At 39.2% G+C, this 14,012-nt stretch overlaps 1 protein-coding gene across 31 annotated transcripts in view; it reads left to right on the top strand.

Moving 5' to 3' along the window:
- The window catches only part of RBFOX3 (RNA binding fox-1 homolog 3), a 488,491-nt gene that overhangs the window by 424,074 nt on the left and 50,405 nt on the right, over positions 1-14,012 (top strand). Inside the window, exon 1 of one of the 31 annotated variants that reach the window (XM_039345594.1) lies at positions 9,279-9,385. The exons of the other annotated variants lie outside the window; for them this stretch is intronic. The gene's annotated coding sequence lies outside the window, so the exon portion shown is untranslated. Of the gene's footprint in view, positions 1-9,278; positions 9,386-14,012 lie in introns of those variants that run through there. 31 annotated transcript variants of the gene reach the window in all.

Genomic DNA, 14,012 nt, shown 5'->3' with positions numbered 1-14,012 from the left:
CTGCAGGGCCAGCGTAAATATTTAACATGACACTAGTCTTTGCTTGCCAGTGCTTTCTGGATTTCAACCTTCCCCAACTAGGATTCAGGTTAGGAAATTTGGGACACGAAATCTAACCTGACTAGAACAGAGGTCCCCAACCTTTTGGACACCAGGGACCGGTTCCGTGGAGAGAGTTTTTTTCACGGACCGGACGGGGCGTGATTTTGTGTGCTGCCTACATCCTGTGGAAGGAGGTTCTCTTGTTTGCACGGCCCGGTTTCTGGCATGCCGTGGACTGATGCCAGCCCACGGACCAGGGGTTGGGGACCTGTGGTCCAGAAGACCCATGTTTGGGGAAGGTTGTTTCATATCCAGCATCTGATAACTCCATTACTCAATAGCAATTAATGAAATTGTGTAATATTTATGCGACACGTTTTGTAGGAACTCAAAAAATAATTTTGCTATGTCACTCGTGTATACAGCCCATTTGTCATTGAAATATGTTTAGATTATAATAATCCTTTAAACCAACTAAATCAGTTTTTAAAAACTATTTCAATTCCAAAACATATATATGACTGATTGATTCACAAGATGAAGGAAGTATGATTTAGAAACTGGTGATGTTCACTAATTAAACTATATTTTTCATACTTACAACAGAGTACACAGTGCTTGCCCAAGACATTTGCTGCCCAAGGCAAAATAGGAAACAATCCTTCTGTCCATCTCAAGTCCAGATACATATTATGGTATTAAAGAAAAAGGAAAAGAAAAAAAGACAGCCCTAGTAAATTAAATATCTGACAGTTTGCTACCCTTTTGTTATTCTCAAAAAAAAACCCCAGCTGCCTGAAGCCACTGTCTCAATTTGACCAGTGGTCCACCCAGTCCTGAAAAATTTAATCAGAACCAGAGTAAATGCAGTTCCCTCAATGAGCAGCTCCAGTAATTATAACTTGCCTTTACAGATTAAACAATGGATGTTTTAATTACCCAAATTGTAATTAGGCTACTTGCATCTAAACTTTTTTTTTTTTTAGCAACGATGGCATTGGTCAGTCAAATCTAGTACTTTGTACAGTATGTGGGTAGGGGAAATTCCTTTTGCACTTTAAATTGCACCCGTGTTATATGTGTGATTGTTCTAGTAATGAGCAGCAAACACAGTAGGGTAATCTTAGAAGCAACTAAAATGTCCCATTCTGGAGAGCAGCGTTGGATTTGTTAAAATGAAATCACAATTAACATATTGATGAGTACTTTTTCATTAAGCCATAACAAAAATGAAATCATCTCTTTCTCTCTCTCTCTCTCTCTCTCTCTCTCTCTCTCTCTCTCTCTCTCTCTCTCTCTATTGCCTTGCCCTCCAGTATAATGCTAATGCACCATCAACTACACAGGCTATTTCACTAAGTTTTTAATGGCCCTGCCTCCCTCGACATAGAGTCCTGAAGTATATTTGGGGACTTAAAGTTCCAAAGAAAGAGCTGGGATCCTTGGAAAGTGGGAGCCAGATAGTAAGAAAAAGCAGATAGTTGAAAAAGAGCAAGTTGATCCATCAGTGAACCTCCTGGCTAAATCACCCCTTGTATTGGGAGAGTAGTGGACATAGAGCTTCTCTGGGAACTCTCATCATCCCTCCAACTTTGAGAATCAGACTGGAGATGCATGGGGTGAGGAACTTGTGAGCCTCCAGTTCATGCAGATTTGTAGTTTCTAATATTCCTCCCACTGGCCATGATGGTTAGAGCTGATGGGAACTGGAGTCCAAAATATTTAGAGAGTTTGGTCTGGTCTGGTAAGTCCAGAAAGGCAAGAGATAGGAAGACATCGGATGAGACAAGTTGTTTGGGAACCTGCATGTTATGAAGAGTTAATTTAGAGTCAATTATACTAATTAGCTTGTAAATGAAACTAAGGAATTATTTTTTTTAATGAAATTCTAACCAGATATACAATATCTGGTATTGCAATATCTTTGCTGCATCTGACTAAGCTAGGAGCTTATCAGCAGCGCGGCTTCTTCCCATAGCATTGCAGTTTTTCTTCTCTACATATATATGTTCCAAATCACCCAGCCACTGGGCTCCATTTGCATGTTTTGTTTGAGGAACTTGTATCAGGCATCTTTGTGTGTGAAATGGCTACTTCCAAATGGGATTGAAATTATGGCCACTTCCAAGTGGGGCTAGTAGTGTTCAGTCATCTTTCATATTCATGAAATTTAATGGGAATAAGTTCAGACATTCTCATATCCCCATCACTTCTGACTTTGCTGCATAAAATCTATTAATGAGGATAATATGGGGTAGCTGTATACAGGTAGTCCTTGATGTACGACTACAATTGAGCCTAAAATTCTGTTGCTAAGTGAGACATTTGTTAAGTGAGTTTTGCCCCATTTTACAACCGTTCTTGTAACAGTTAAATGAATCACTGCCGTTAGTAACACGGTTGTTAAGTGAATCTGGTTTCCCCACTGATTTTTCCTGTCAGAAGGCCGCACAAGAGGTGACCCCAGGACTCTGCAACTGTAATAAATATGAGTCATTTGCCAAGGCATCTGAATTTTTATCATGTGACCATGGGGATGCTGTAACAGTCATAAGTGTGAAAAATGGTCATAAGTCAATTTTTCAGTACCGTAACCAATGCTTTTTTTGTAAAAAAAAAAAAAAAAGGTGCCAGAACTCACACGTCATACAACCCGCTTTGCCTACCCTACAAGGTTCCATCCAAAAAAGGTGCCAGAACTCCATTCTGGTCATTCTATGACAAAAAAAGCCCTGACCGAAACTATGGTCGTTAAATGAATTGTTGTAAGTCGAGGACTACCTCTAGTGCAGGGGTGTCAAACTGCCAGCCTGCGAGCCGGAGACGTCACATGGAAGCCACACCCACCCCAATGCCGGCAATGGCAAATACATCGCGTAACGTCACATGACGTCGCGAGTTTGACATGTCTGCTCTAATGCCGTTCAATTCCTAACACCGGTTTTCTCCATCTGGAAACTCTTTGAGTTTAGCACTTCACAAAATTCTCCAGGTCTTAACCTTTGTGGAAGCCATGTCGGTGTTTCCTGAATCTTTCCAACATTACAAGTGCCCCAGTTTCTGGCTGTTCCTTTATGCATGTTCTTAAAACATAGATAAAGAAATGCAGAGTGGAGATACTTTTTTTAGAATATGGAGCCCCTCCGGAAACTGCTTCCTGTCTAAATATACGTAATTTTCTCAAACAGAGTAGTCTTAAGGAATGGTTTGCCAACTCTGAATTAGAAGTTGTGCTGCTTGACTTTTACTCCGTCATAAAAGCAGCTTTGGGTTTTTTCAAACAAAATTCTATTTTGTTTGCTTTCAGCAAAGAACAAACAGATAGATGCCAAAAACCTCAGTATGTTAATAAGCAGAGCTAGACTCACTCCTCAGCCAAGAGACACACAATGAGTTTTATCACCTGCAACCTCAAAAGCAATCCTAATTGTTTTTAGCGGTGGGTGGAACTCCCAAGGCATCCTAGTCTCTGATGTGTAATATAAATCAAGTGTAGTCATGAACAGTAACTATCGGCTGGTTAGCAGTATATCTGTGAGCTAAACTGGGATTGTTGTTTATAAGACTCTATGTGTGGTTTTGTACCAAAGTGGTGAGGCATCCATCCTCCATTTGATGTATTGGGAAGGGGAGAGGGATGAGTGTGCACGTTTTATTAATTATGGCCTTGGCTTTTGGAAGAATTGTGACCTTCACAACTCCTTTGTATAAAATACATTTGGATACTTCTATTTCATGGCCCCCTTAAACCATGCAATGAATGCAGGAGGAGAGAGACTTCTGGCCTGGGATCATCCCAGTCCTTATTAGTTTGAGAGTCTACTTCCATAGATAAAGAGCTGATAGAGTTTCTTCAGCCCATGCTCGGATACTCCCCCTCACTGCCAATGCACTACAGCTATAATCTCATTCTATTAATCGCCCACCCCTTCCTTCCAAGTGGCCACTTCAGCACTTTCCTACCTATCAAAGCCAGAGCACATTCCCAGCCCTCATCAGACCATTCAAAGCCCCTGACAGCCACGAATGCCTGATGCCGACACCTCGCTCTGTATCGATCCCCTCTCCTTTCCAATCAGTGCTGCCAGGGTGATGGATCAGAGAGGCTGTGGCCTTGTGCACCCTCTCCCTCCCCTCCTTTCTCCGCTGATGCAACCACAAAGTGTGGGAACTAGAAGGAACACCTGATTTTCCTCCATGGAAGCCTCAAACAGAAATTAAGCTGGACCTACAACTGCCTAGCTGTTCCAGTACAGCTCCACACACTCTGCTTCATGTTGCTTTCTTTCTCTTGACACTAGACTTCTCTTCAACTAACATTTAATGTCAATGTGACCTCTAGCACAGTAGCTTCTAACACCTGGTCTATGGATTGGCACTGTTCCGTGGCATGCTAGAAATTGAGCCGCGCAAGCAAGCGAAGCCCCATCCGCAGGATGCAGGCAGCATACAAAACCACCACCCCCTCCAGTCCACGGAAAAACCTCTCACCACGGAACCGGTCCTTGGTGCCCAAAAGTTGGGGGCCACCGCTCTAGCATATCTGGTGAGGACTTTGATCCAGGCCTTCCTTATGAGTGGAGATGGTTGAAAGCGGGATTTGTAATGTTTGCTGTGCCGCCTCTCTTCTTTTCATTTTGGTGCTTAAGTACAAGTAAAGATTAGTAACTGGGTGTGCAGAAGGACTGGGGAAATTAGTTTGCTCAGAATATTTAAAGAAAAATCTGCAATGTGCAATGCATTTTGGGTTCAAGAGAACTTTGATGAGGCCATGGCGAGTTACACAGCCCTCTGAAGCAGGATAGAGTTTATGGTGGAGATTGATGGACACATGCATTCCAGATAGCTGCTTCTTGTGAGTAGACGGTAAAAATTGAGGTTTTTGTGGGGAACTTATGAGTCAAGGGATTCCATCTAAGCTCATAGTCATAACGCAAGTTTTATGGACAAAATAAGCTTATCGGAACCCCATTTCTTAAGCGTCTTTGAAATGACTGTTTTTAAATATCAAGAACCTTCAGAACGGCAAGTTTTAACCGCATTCACTGTGTGGGTTTCCTTCTCCTTAGCTTTGAATACAACTTAAAGGACTAGAAAAATATTACTTCTTAGAATAAACAGCAAAAGAGTGTTTAGAGTGTTGATTTTGGAAAGTTAAAAGTGGATTTGGAATAAAATATGTGAAATTAATTATAAAAATCTTTCCCATGGGAAACTGTCATTGGGTTCTTTGGGGAAAAAAAAACCAACATGATAGGAAGGGACTATGAAGGTTAGACACTGGAGAGAACTAGAAGATAGTAAAGACTAAGTTAAAAGAGAAATATACTTAAATTCAACTTTTTAATAAAGAATGGAGCAAAATACTTTTAACAGTGAATGTTTTGAAGAATATTTTTAAACAATGGACTCAGGAATTAATTTTAAGAATGTCTGACATCATAAATAGATGGTGGGTTAATGATATCTCAGAAGAATAAGCTAAACTAAATAAGATTGAAATGGATTTGAATGTGGATTTAGTATAACAAATTACAAGAACAATATGGAAAAAGTTGATATACTGGACATAACAAACAAAACTGTTTAGTGTCTTAATGATTAAAAAGGACATACAAATATCAAAACAGAAGAGTGATTTGGAAAATCTTTTTTTTACTGGATGTACAAAAGATCTGTTACATTGTGAAGGATTTTTTGAAGAGGGGTAAAGAAAAAAACAAAAAGAAATCAAGCTCTAGGACATTTGAGGGGATTAAAAACTAGGATTGTTAAAAATACAAGGGAAGAATATAAAGTTGGCTTATTTGTTCCAGGTTAAAATACTGTAAATATATAGTAATCTCTGGTAACTCTCAATGGACTTTTGCTGTTAAGGAAAGAATGATGAGGCTTTTGGATTTTGTTTGTAGTTGAGAAATGGGAGATGGGAAGAAGACAGCACTTGTATTTTAAGAGACAATGCTACGTTACTAAAATTGGTTGTGATGAAGGAGGAAGTTACTTTTTAATCTTTTTTTTTCTTTTCCACATTTTCTGTTTTTTATTTTTATAGCCTATAGTTTTTATTTTTTTCTAATTAATCTCTAATAAAAGCGTAAGTGTGTTGATGTGTGAGTATGTAGACATACATACGCAAACACTTTTGGGTTTAAAACAAAAGTGGCAGAACCAGGATGCTTTTTAAGATGAAAGCTCAACCATGGAATGTACATTTCAGCAGCTGCAGCCACCCCCTCTTTTTTTTTCCCCTCAGTGCATCCTATGTCAACGTAATTCTTTTCTCTCTTGTTTTTATCTATTGAAATCAATGGCCTGATAAATGAGAATGCATAAGGGAAGACCTCAAATAATGAAATATCTCTTGGGATTATATTTTAAATGATTAACTTTATTGCCTTGAATGAAAAAGGAGCAATCCAGCGAATCATTTCAAATACAAATCTGTATTTTGGATGGGCTTTCTCCGTGGGTGGGGCCTGGGTCATGGTCCCTGTTCACTCCTGTTAGAGAAGAGCCTAGGCAACATTCATGTTATTCCTCTTAGTTTGCACAGGGTATACAACAGGAAGGGTTGTATCCTTAGTAATCAAAATACCTTTGTATAGCTGTTTTGTATTTCCCTTCCTCCCTTTTTATGGAAAGCAATGGAAAACACAGGAGGTTTACAAATGCCTCCTTCCCAAAAAAGCCAACTAGCTTATACAACCAAAGCTTACCTGGAACCAGTTATATCAGAGGTCTGCAACCTTGACAACTTTAAGACTTGTGGGAGCTGAAATCCACAAGTCTTAAAGTTGTCAAGGTTGCAGACTCCTGAGTTATATAGCCTAGGGACTGAGCATTAAGTATAAGCAATGACTTAAGAAATAGAGTGGTGGTTAGGAGAGTCACTTTCAGTTCTTCCAAACTTTGACTTATCAGGCATTTCTTTAATAAACTTTTCAGATAGGTATATTTTGTCCACCCTTGAATAGATGTTCACTCTTCTGTTTCTAAGGAATATTGATCTGAAGAGAGATGTACGCTTAGCATTTGCTGTAGTTGTTTGTTTTGAGTGTTTGTTGTTTTGTGAAGAGATAGATCTCTGCATTCTTTGTGTACCCTGCACAAGGACAAACGGTGTAGGGATTTTTAGGAGTAATGTAACAAGAGAGCTCATCTGTCTCTTGACGGACAGAAGACATACACCTTTTCTGTCACTGAATCAAACACTGGCTCAGTCATTGCTCTGTCTCCATCCTCCTGATGGGATTCCTGTTTTGTTTTGTTTTTTAAATAATGTCTGTTCCTCGTCTCCTTTATCAACAATAACAATGAAGCTACTGTTTTAAGGGGGGAAATTGCTTGGGTGAGAGGACATCTAAAGAGGCTACCTTTGCACTAATTGTAGGAAAGACTCCTCCAAGATAATCTTAATACATCAAACTGGTTAAATCCAGGTGACCTTATGAATTCTTCTAGATTACTTTATCATGACCCTGGCTCAAAGGACCAACACTGGATTCATAATAGCTTATAGCTAACATTTATTCAGAATCTCTCAAATAGACATCTCTATAAATCAGATTAAAAATTAATTAAATAACTGTCTCTTAGAGATCTCTTATATGATACCAGTTGTCCATTCAGTCTGCAGATGGACATGTAAAAATTGCTCGATGGGGAGACAGAGTGGGAGATGAAACAAGGTACGAGGTCAGCCCAGAGGTTTGCTGCTATCTACAGGCAGCAAATGTTTCTTTTTTTTCTTCTTGGCAGTAAGTTTGCAAACTACCCAAAGTCAGTGAAGTTGTCTTGGTATCTGAAGCAGAACATCCCTCCACGGCCTCTTCTTGCTCCCTTTCTGTAAAGGGGTGATGCCATTGACTTCCCTTTTCATGTTGGCTGCCTTCCTTTACTAAGGCTTGAATTGTCTAAGAAGGTAATCCTTCTGTGGTGATCCAATGCTTAGTGGGAGATATTCTCATTGTAGGTTAACATTCTCAAGCTTCTTAAGGCTTTGGAGATCTGCTCTTTCCCCAAGTAAAAAGCAATGGTAAACCAGAGATACCATTTGGATAAAGGAAAGAGTGTGGGATTCCTATATTTTGTCTGAAATGGGTGTGAGGAAAGATGAAAGACTTCAAGAACCAGGGGAAAGATTTTTTGCATGTTCTTGACTTTGTCTCTTTGTGTCATTCCCTGCTACCTCAATTTTAGAAGGAATTATGGGAGGGGGGAACTGGTAGACCCTACTATTAGAAACAGTCCTAATAACTATCTCTACAACACGCTCTACATAGGGCTGCCCTTGAAAAACATCTGGAAACTCCGGTTGGTTCAAAATGCAGCAGCCTGCAGGGTTATGTTCAGAGCTAGGTGTGCACATGTGTTACCTCTCCTGTGGGAACTGCATTGGTTGCCAATTTTCTTCTAGGTGCAATTCAAGGTGCTGATTATCACCTTTAGCCTTTCATAGCTTGGGACCAGGTTATCTGAGGGACCATCTCTTCCCAGTCACATTCATCCAACCCACTAAAGTGGGGACAAGGAATGTTGCGAGTCCCATCCCCTAAGGAGGTACATTTGGTGGGACTCAGAAGAAGGGCCTTCTCTGTGGTGGCGTCCTCCCTTTGGAATATCATTCTTTCAAAAATTAGACTGGCCCCCACTTTGACACTCTTTCTGAAGGCCCTGAAGACTTGGTTTTGCCAGTGGGCCTGCGGAAGGCAGAGTGGGATAGAGCCCATCAAGTGGCTCATTTGACTGTGTGTGGTTGCCGGGGAGGTGTAAGTAAAATGCAACTGGAACTAAATATGGGTGTGTTGACTCATAATGGTCTTTTGTTAAGTACTGTTTTGAATATCAAAGATAAAATATTCAAAATCTGCATCTCTCCTCTAACTACAGCCTTCTTCCATTTCATCTCAAATAAGAGAAATGGCAGCCAAATGAATGATTCCCCTTTCAATAATAATCTTACAGTGCATAATTACGTTTAACTAGTTATGCATCAAAACTGCCTGAGATGCTGGTGAATAGATGCTAGCGAGTTTCCAGTATAGTGCAGATACTCTTGTTCTATTATATAAAATGCATCCATATGATGAAATCGAATTTTGGAAAATCCTTTATGGCTTCTTCGCTCATCTGGTACCCCACTTATTGCTATACAAAGGTTAGTGTTAAAGGTTTGAAATTTATGGGAGGCTGCTAGGAGGGAACCTTTGCAGTCCTGATTTATTCACCTAATTTTAATTTCTAGGTATTTCCTCCCAGAATGGTAGGAAGGAAGGGTTTCTTGTAGGAGAGCTGAGTTGCCTGCTTTCAACAGCCAGATCAGTACACAAGTAAAGATAAGGTCAGCTTTATGTTAAAATCATCCCAGCTAGCAGTTTCCTGTTGTGTCCTGCATGGCTTCCCTCACTCCAGTTTACTTGTGCTTCTTTCCTAGCGCCATGGTGATTCTCCTCCCCCCCCCCCATTTCTGCAACAGCCACAGGCTTTGTTAGCACACACTGGGGTTCAAAAGTCCGATTAGTCTTTAGGAGAGCAAGGGGTCAATTTGCCAGTGTGCCTTCCTCTCCATTTAACTAATTTAACAGTGGAATTGTTACAAATTCCATTTTATTAGAGTCTTGTTTCTCAGTCCAGCTGAATTACCCAAATCTCATTTTCTCAGAAGTGCTGAATATGTAATTAGAGGAAAAATTATGCTCCTGTTTCCTATTAGCGTGGAGCATGCATGTGAGAGAGAGCGTGTCCGCATGGGGGTGGATCATTTTATGTGTGTGTGACTAGTTTGAGGAGTCTGCTTTGGGGATGTGTGCGAGCACTTGTCTTTGTCTTAATCTATAGATTCCTCAAATCCTCATCTGGGCTTAGAGGTTTTTTATAAATTGTGTGAATGTGGATGTCTCTGTTTCCATGTGCCAGAGTCTGCATATACATGGTTTTGTGTGAGAGTGCATATTTTATGAAGCAAAACATTATTTAGGGAAAACACAGAAATCTTCAATATTTTGGTATTATTTTAGAACTAGCTGCCTACAATCGTTCTAACTGGCCAGACATCCATTTTTTTCCAGAAAAGGAAATTAAATTTCTGCTTGGGATGCACATGAATAGGGGGGAAAGGGATGATTGGTATCTTTTTGTTTCCACACATTAATAGAAAGGAAGTCTTCATGCACTTCTTTAAAGCTGTTGACCCCAGAGCGAAACACCAAGTTTTCCTTCCCTAGCATTTTGGACCCATATAAATTGTTGAGATCAATTGATTTTGTACATAAAGTTAACTCATGTGGTCTCCTATGTCTGCACATGTAAGATCACGAGACTGAAGGAGATAAAAGACAGGTTGGAATAAAGCATAACTTAAGTAAAAACAATGAAAAAAAATGAAATGTAGTTTCAAAGTCTGCACTGTCCCCCCCCCTCCATTTATTCCATTAACGCATAGGGGCTGGGAAGTCACGTTATCTGAGATTTTACAATATATCCTTCAAACTGCAAAACAGCTCCTTGTTACTTGTGTCCTTTTTTCAAGCTGGACATACCAAGAACTGAATTTGATGCCTTTGTTCTATTCCGCCATTAAGCTTCATTCTATGATATGTTTGCCAACTTGAATTGATTCCCTCCATCACCACCCCCAATTATGGATAAAAATCTGATAACTAATTACAACATTTTTATCAGAGTTCATCAAGAGTTTTTTTTTTCCCTTGCCTCTGTTATCCTTGTGACAGCCTCTACGTTTTTCTGCTCTAGAAAGAATGGCTGATCCAGGATCATTCACTGAATGTTTTGATTTGATCCTGGATTTTATCAATGGCATACCTTTGATTTTAATATCAAATAAATATGGAGGATCTGGACTCCTGATTTATAACTATATAAGCTCATCTTGGAGAATTCTCTTTAATTTCATAGATTCTACAGTCTTGACTTATCTACAATAGACAGTAGTATATCAACCTTCTAGACTTCCTGTCCCTACTCCTGCCATATTCATTTTGGTCACCCTCCAAAGCTAAGAAAACATAAGCTTTTTATGAGGACTTATATATTATTATTTTTCCCTCTCATCAAAGTCTCCTTAAATTATTTGCCAACCTGGGCCATGGAGAGGATTAAAAAAACATCCTGTTTTAAAGATAACAAACTCCCCTGTGAAAATATATTGATTGTGCCATTTCTTTTTATTTTCAAATTTAAGTTCCAATCTTAGTTAAATATTCACTTGCCATGAAATACTAATTTTCATCTGTAATTTAACAATAAGTGGTAGGATTAAATATCTAATAAAGGAACAATAGAAAGTCTAGATGGCATAAACAGCCAAAGCTGGGCTTTCAATTTCAATTTGCTAGGCCATCGAGTGCAAAACAGAACTGAATGGAACTACACCTAATAGGCTTTCTTTGTCTTACAATCGAACGTAAGCAATATAAACACATGTTGCCCATAACATAGTAGATTATCCTGAACCTGTAGTTTTGTGAACACAGTTGGCTTTCTCTGAAACTTCTTTTCCCAAGCTAGCAGTCCCCTGTAATGGTTATTTTTCCCATTATTAATTCATGGGGATATGCAAAAGAAATAGTCTTGTCTTTTTGACTATTTTCTTTTGTTAGTTATGTATAATAAAAAAAATGAAACACATTTGTCCCAAATGAGACCAAGGTGTTTTGTTGGAATCAAAGCTGCAACTTGAAGGATGGTCCTATCAGAGATAAAAATGTATTATCTTGATTTCCAATTCACTTGATCCCCAAAGTTTAGGGCAGGCAGCATCAATAATCCAATAACACCTATGAAAAAATATCAAATGGAAAAGTGTATTTTTTTTTCAGGAGGCCTATGCCAACACCAGCAATCATACATAAACCTTCAATAAATCCTTCCTATGGGGCAGATGGTAGAATATGGCTTGGTGGGGAGACAAATAGCCTGTCTGGATGGAGCATGCTCTAAGACTGTATCTCTTTTTCTAGTGAGAATTTCCTGCAGACAGAATATGAAATAGAGAGTGATAGGGAAAATGTTTTTAAAGCTCTACATTATTTTATCTCCAGATTTAATCCCTTGAATCAAGTGCAATGCCTTCATTAGAAGGTTGAATATTAGACGGTAGGAAATTGCTGTTCTCCCCACCACCACCACCATCTAGGACAGGGGTAAGCAACCTTGGCTCTTTTATGACTCGTGGACGTCAATTCCTGGCTGGCTCAGGAATTCCTGGCTGGCTCAGGAATTCTGGGAGTTGAAGTCCACAAGTCATAAAACAGCCAAGGTTGCCTACCCCTGACCTAGGAAATAGGAGCATCTGAGAATTAAGTTAGAGACTGGTAAGAGGAGATGAAGTAGACTGGAGAAAAGGTGGAATAGCTTTCCATATACGATGGATCTAATTTTAAGGATACTTTCCCCTAGCGTGTATCCAGTTGCATTCATCCTATTCAGAAAATGTCAGAAATAGGTTATTTAGATTGCTAAAGCCCAGTTAAATTGTTTGCTAGCAATCGGGAAACAATATTGAAGTTCCAACTGAGAAGTGTTCAAAGAAAAAAAGTTTTGAATAGGACAGCTTCTCTCTATCCTATCTTGAAAGCGTTATGTGAATGCATGGCATGGAACTTGGGTCTGAAACTATAAAACTAGGATTGTGCATACATTTTTGGTCTTGAAAAGTGGTGGGAAAAGTAAGGATCTCAAGGCCAGAATCCACAGCCAAGTTAGAGGGGAAATTCTCCTGTAATGAAGGTTCACTAGAACAACAGCAATAGACCTGGAGTCAATGCCTTCGTTGTCCTGACATATCATGGCCAATTGGTGTTGATAGTGGTATCTCCAGCATTATCCCCTGTTTTAATATTTCATCATCATAGTACATATAGGCATATATAAAAATACAGAAGGTCACTTTATTGTTTTCAAGTTTAAAAAAATATATTATCTCAAACAAAATGGCAACCCCAAATGACTGCCTTATGAAGTCTGGAGCAAAATTTACTTGGCTGCGTCATTGAGTGGAATCTTTGTCCATTGCTGCATCTCCATGCTAAAGTAGTCTTTCCTGGATGAATTTTTGCTTGTCATGCAGTTGTTAAATGGCTTTGAATGCTTGCCAGATTAAAAAAAAAGTTAGCAAAAGTTGGCACTTCAGAACAATTAATAGATGATAAGGAAGTGGTTATTGTACCTTTTCACTGGTTCTCATCTCTGAACATTCTCCCTGAGCGATATTCTCTTATTTTAACGTATTTTTGCTTTTTGAGTGATTCTGCTTGACTCTTTGATTTAAAATTGGGGACTTATTGGCCTTTTTTTGCAAATCTTTCAGATTTGATGCACTGCTGGGTTGTTATGGATTCCTTATCATGAGTCTGAGCTTAACTGTTCCAGAGTATCCCACCATGAAAAATGGGGGAAGTCTAGATCATGACAGAAGTGCATGATTGAATTGTAAGGGGAAAATGGAGGCAAAACATGGCTTTTGGTCACAGTTTAGGGTCGCATTCATTTTTTGCCAAACACCTCTGGTTGATCATATAATTTCTTCCATAATGCATCAATTGCAGTCAAATGTTCTGCTGAAGTGAAAGCAAAATGACGTGTTATAGCAATCTTCTCAAACATCGTGCTTTCTAATTTAAAGAATTAAATTTCAACCTATCTCAAGATATGTGGTTGGAAAGATTGTAATATAAGAAATTTGAAGTTACTGAGCAAAAGGAGCAACTCTGTCAAATTCTCCCAAGCCAAAATATGTAGTGAAACTTCCCCCAATCTCTGGATGCCATTATTACCTCTTTCTTCTCTAGGCAACTATAATCTGGCAACTTGAGGACACTGGAGAAGTTTTCGTATACTTTAAAAGAAGGAGGAAATTTGATGAGAAACTGTGACTTTGGGTAGCTGTCATATATTTTTTTTGTAACGTGAAATCCTAAGAGATTATATATGGATGCTAGCTCATCTAA

Source organism: Crotalus tigris, unplaced genomic scaffold (assembly GCF_016545835.1).
Source record: "Crotalus tigris isolate CLP2741 ecotype Arizona unplaced genomic scaffold, ASM1654583v1 scf7180000017551.9496454, whole genome shotgun sequence".
NCBI classification, from domain to species: Eukaryota; Metazoa; Chordata; class Lepidosauria; order Squamata; family Viperidae; genus Crotalus; species Crotalus tigris.
This window is presented reverse-complemented; position numbering and strand designations above follow the sequence as displayed.